This window comes from Lactuca virosa, chromosome 9, assembly GCF_052849685.1.
Source record: "Lactuca virosa cultivar CGN04683 chromosome 9, Lactuca_virosa_CGN04683_v6, whole genome shotgun sequence".
Taxonomy (NCBI): Eukaryota; Viridiplantae; Streptophyta; class Magnoliopsida; order Asterales; family Asteraceae; genus Lactuca; species Lactuca virosa.
In genome coordinates this window covers 144288967-144294459 of record NC_136434.1, presented here as the reverse complement: position 1 = coordinate 144294459, position 5493 = coordinate 144288967, and the positions used below count along the sequence as shown (strand labels likewise).

Below are 5493 nucleotides of genomic sequence, written 5' to 3'. Positions count from 1 at the left end.
AAAAACTAAGATTTCCAAAAATAAAAAAAATTTAACCAAACTTGCAAGGTGGCTCTGATACCAATTGTTGGGTTTTATTTCAAAAATAATTTTATAAACTTGAAAAATATGGCAACGGAAGACTTTAATTTTTTTTTTTGAAATAACATAAACATTTTATACCCACCAAGGATCTTCTTGCAAGTTATAGAAAGATTAAAACACCAACCAAAGAAGAGGTGAAGAAATAACAACCTTTGTAGTTCTTTAAGTCCTCTTAGTAGGTTTGGAAGTTGATGAAGAATGTGGAACCTTTGAGACACCAACAATGACTCAACTTGATGTAGATGCTAGTCCAAAACTCTTAGACCCTTAAGCTTTAAGTTCATAACCAATATGAACTTAAAGAGGACGTGAAGATGCAAGTGTTCTTCAAGTTTTCTAACCAACACTAGAGAGAAAGGGCGAGGGAAGAGAGGATTCAGATTTTGCATCAAGGAATGAATGAGCAAATAATCCAAGTGCAAGCTCTCTTATTTATATGCATAAAGTGAAGTTATCAACCATTAGTCTTTAACACTTTAAGCAAACTTGTCCTCATTGTCATAAGCATGTCTCCCATGCCTTTAAAGCATGATTAGACAAGTCATATACTTCTTCTTTTTATTCATATCTCGAAAATTGCATAAAGAAGAAGAAAGAAAGTCAATTTTTTATAAACTCTTTTATAAAATATAAACCTTGTCTTTTAGGAAAAAGACAAAAGGATTCAACTAGTCCAAAAGTTTGTACATGACTTATAAATCATACCATATGATATATATTAAGTTACTTGCTAATGGAATTTATTATTTCCATGAAATAAATAATTTCCAATTTAATTATAAGAGTTTTATTGAATATTTATTAAAATCAATTTCTAATAAATAATCAATTGTATCAAGTTGTTGTTAGTGTGACCCATTAGTATCATATGTTATTTAGTAATATCACTTTAATATGACTCTTGAGCATGCTAGACCTTTCAATTCTATTGAAAACAAAATTATGCATAAACTATTTTTTTTTTGTTTGCCAACTGCTGCCTACCTCTCGACTTCTTTACTTATTTTGTTCACATGATTACTTATAAAAAAATCATTAATGCATAATTCATTATTAATCATAATTCTAGTATGTTCTTGATCTGTATTAAGTTTTCAAACAAAACCAATATAAAGCGGAACATAACTAAATAAACTCAAAATGCATAAGCTGATACATAACATGAAGTCAACGTAAAAATAATCAAACCCATTCATAAGAAACCAATTTAAAGTCAATGCAAGAATAACGAAACAAATTCCAATGTATGAACTTAAACCAAAAACCAAAAAGTATGAAGTCAAACTGATGAAAATCAAAAAACTATCATCCTAAGTAAGTCATTTACTTGCATCCACCATTTTTCCAGCAAACCTTTTCGTATTTTAAATGGAACTCTAAATAATGTCCCCGCATCAAATTGATTTCGCGACAAAAACATGAGAGCTTCTGCGAATTCATTGGGTTCCAAATCCATCGGCTCTAACTCTTTATAAATTTCATCACCAGTATAAACCCGATGATGAGAGTTTTCGAAGATTTTGTTACTTTCCTTCATAGCAGAAGCCACATCTTTAAATGCACTCATAATAACCTTTTCAAACGATCCAGGTTCAGCTTCAGCTTCATCTTCATCTTTAATTTCATGTTTCCTTTTTTAACTTTTGTACTTCTTAGAACTTGAATTTTTCACCGGTGAAAAGAATGTAGGAGATAACACTTGAATATTATCATCACCATCATCATCATCATTTTTCTATTGTTTCTCAAGTGTTATGTCATTTCTTGCTAGTAACTCATCCACTTCTTCAATTGTTTATACTTGGATATCCCCAATCCTATTCAATCGAGAATTCTTCTCTTTCGGGGTTTCAGTATGCACCCTTGAAGCTCTATTTGTCGCAAATAAAGCTAGCATTTCATTGTAGTTTGGTATTTTTTTGGACATCAATGAAATTGCCTCAGGCTTTGATTGTAACACACAATCCGAAATATAATTATTGTTAAGAAAAATAACATAAATGTATGCAAACTAAGTAAAATCCAATACAAAAACTTACATTAATTAGGTTGGCCCACACTTCCTCATCCGCTTCAATAAGTTGTGTTTCAGAATTCCAACTGAATCCACTCAATGAAGTTTCGCGGAACACGTCATACCATTGCGAAAAACCTGATTTTAAAGTTTTCAAACGATTCTTTAAATGATTTTTTTTAAACTCTTCCCAAACTTTTGATTAAGCTCCTCCACCATGTTGGTGTATGCTTGTGGGATGAAACTCCCACTAATCCTTAATCCTTTCTCGTGTTGTGTCAACATAGCTTGAATAAAACAATAATCCATCCAATCTGTCCATTTTATTTGTTCTTTCTTACTAACTTGTTTTTCCTTCATCATTATGACCTACATAACATCGTAAATAAAAGAACCATGCACTGATAACATAAATCAAATTTAGTAAATAACATGCTCAAAAGATAAATAACACAAATAAAGTCAAACACTAACGATCCATACAAAATCAAGTTGAAATGCTATAATAAAAAACTAGTAGCTACATTGACATTTCTATCTCATGGTTTGGACTCGGTAAGTAATCAGTCCATATTTGATTTGCAATTAAGTTCCTCATTCGCTCTGCTACAACATTACCCTCACTTGTCTCTCTTATATTATGTCACACTTCCTCTCTTGGTTCATTTAACATCTCCTGTAGGACCTCATCTTCAAGATTTTTGTCTCAATCTTCTTCTAACAAAAAGTTATGTAAAATACAACATGCCAAGAAACTGTCTGATTGTGCCTCACAAGAATAAAAAGGTTCTTGTGTACTTATAATGATATGAAACATTCTCTTTAGAACACCAAATGCCCGTTCTATAGCGTTACGTAATGAAACATGGCGGATATTAAATAGATATTTTGAATTCGCAGGGGCCCGAGCAGAATACTCTTTCAAATGATACTTGATAGTGCGATATGGTGCCATTAGTGCAGTTGTATGAGGCAAACCAACATCTATGAAACAGTATCGGCCGACAAATAAGTTGTAGTTAGTTATTTATTAAAAATTAGATTAAACATTACAGTAATTTTGGTATTAAAAATTTACCCTTTGGAATTAGTAGTTTATGTTGGGGTGCAAAGTTATGCATGAATGACTTTGTAATGGTTTGACTCTTGTAGACCCACTTGCATGTGGTAGTGATGCTTTATGACATGAGAGATAGAGAGAGAGACATGTAAACACCTCTATATATAGTGGGTTTCATACCACTTGTAGATGTGTGTTTGAGAGATGTAACATTGAGAGTGTTAGTGTGAGCTATTTATTTGTCTAGATCTAGCTTATACTTTTTTGTAACAACTTTAATGATCGAATACACCTCTTAGACACCCAAATCACTGTGTTCTTTGTGTTCATTTTAATTCCTCATGCCAAATCAATGCACTTAATTCACATCATTTGGTATCAGAGTGATTCTTCGAAGATCAAAGCGATTTTTTTGAAGAAACGGTTCTCGGTTTGGCTACATTTAACACAATTGGAACGTTTATTGTGAGTTTCTTAATGATCTCTCTAAATTTGTTTGATTCGTGCTTGCGTTCTAGAATTTTTGATCATTTTGACTCATTGGATCAAATTTTTTTTTTTGAAAAACCCATTTGTTATGATCTAATAATATTTTCATTGATCAAGCTCGATCCAATCCTATTCTTTTGTTTGATTCGATTCTTAAATTGTCATTGTTCGTTTGAATCAAGAATTAGCCCAAAATCATATTAGATCCATTATTGTTCATGTTTGTTTTTAAGCCCAAAATTTGTTTGGTTAAGATCTGATGTCGTTAATCCATTACTGTTCATCAATTTTGAGCCCAAAATGTATTTCGATCCAATATCTTGAAATTGTGAGACAAACAATTCATTAAATCCATTCGATACATATGAGCGGTTGTTCATTGTTCGTCGTCATCATACACATTCTTAGTTGTACGTTTGGATAATATTGTCTCGATTTATAGTCAACTGTTCTTGAGTTTTGTTCTCGTTTCCACACTTTTGTCAATTGATTAAGAGTTGTTCGTTAATCTGAACTTGTGAATCGATTGGATGTGTTTTGTTTTATTATAAATCGATAATGATCAAGTTGAAGTGTAAAAATCGTCAAAATTGCTTCTTTGATTTTGATGAATATGGCCAAGAACACTTGAATGTGATGAAGAATAGTGAAACAATCACGTTTTGATCTAAAATTTGACTTTAGGTTCATCAATTTCGTGTTTGTTGATCATTGATTTCGAAAAGTCAAACTCAGAAACAGTCAAACTCGATTTTGAAGTGATGAATCTATGAATTGAAGGTTGGAATCATTTGATACAAGTTGAACATGGGCTGTGGATGTCGAAATAATGTTTGATTTGGGGTTTAATTTCAAATTTAGGTTGAGTTTTTGTTCTTGACATCGAAGGCTAGACATGTGTGTCGTTCGATACTTGAATGATGATTAGGAAATCGAATACTTTATGGCCCATATTGGTGTCGAATGAAGGAGACTTGATATTCAAAGGAGTTAATTTTTGACATGTAAGGTCTAATAGATTTGGTTTTGGTATCCAATGACATTGACTGGTTGTGGCTTAAGAACGAAGGAGTGGGTTTGTGGTCAATAGAAAAAAATTTGGAATCGTTATGCTCTTAATTCACATCACTGATCAAGGCAAAGTGGTAGGGAAGGTGACATTAACTCAAATTCCGAAATCACTTCCTATTTCTCTAACAACCACTTCTACTACGACAACTTCGAGACCAATAACAAAAGGCATAGTTATTGGAGAATCTGCTGGGGGATCTAGTTCGAGTTCGAGGCCACCACCTTCTAAGGATGAAAATAGTGACAAAGGGAAGGGTATTGAGAAGGTTATTTCTGAATAAGAGAAAAAGAGAAATGTGGAGAAGGAAATAGAGAGGCAAAGACAAATAAACAACATACTAAGACAAAGACAAGGTGATCCACCAGGTTTAAACAAAGGTGATCCAAGTAAGTAGTGGTGTTACGAGACAATCGAACAAAGAGGCTCATCTGGAAGAATGCATGATTTTGAAAAGATTCCTAAAAAAAGTTATGAGATTGAAAATACTGATTTTATTCAGCAAGATTTTCCAGTCAATCATATGATGTTTGTCTCTGCTCAGTATCAGCTTGTTGATAAGTTCAAAGATAAGGATGCGTATAAGATATTGAAGATAAGATTTCATTCTGTTTTGGGAAAGAAGGAAGAAGATGTTTGGTGTTTTGACAAAATTGTCAAAGTTTTGAACATTTCAAGAGAAAGTCTATTCGAAGTTTTGCTACAAAGTTTTCGTTTCCATGTTGTTTGAGCAAACAATGTAGCATGTGACTTCTTGGTTGCAGACTTTGCTTTAAT

The 5493-nt window shown here is 32.5% G+C and overlaps 1 pseudogene; it reads right to left on the bottom strand.

Annotated features, from left to right (window-relative positions):
• Window positions 1-1378: 1378 nt before the first annotated feature.
• On the bottom strand, window positions 1379-2458 carry LOC145139881 (uncharacterized; annotated as a pseudogene).
• Between the last annotated feature and the right edge of the window lie 3035 nt (window positions 2459-5493).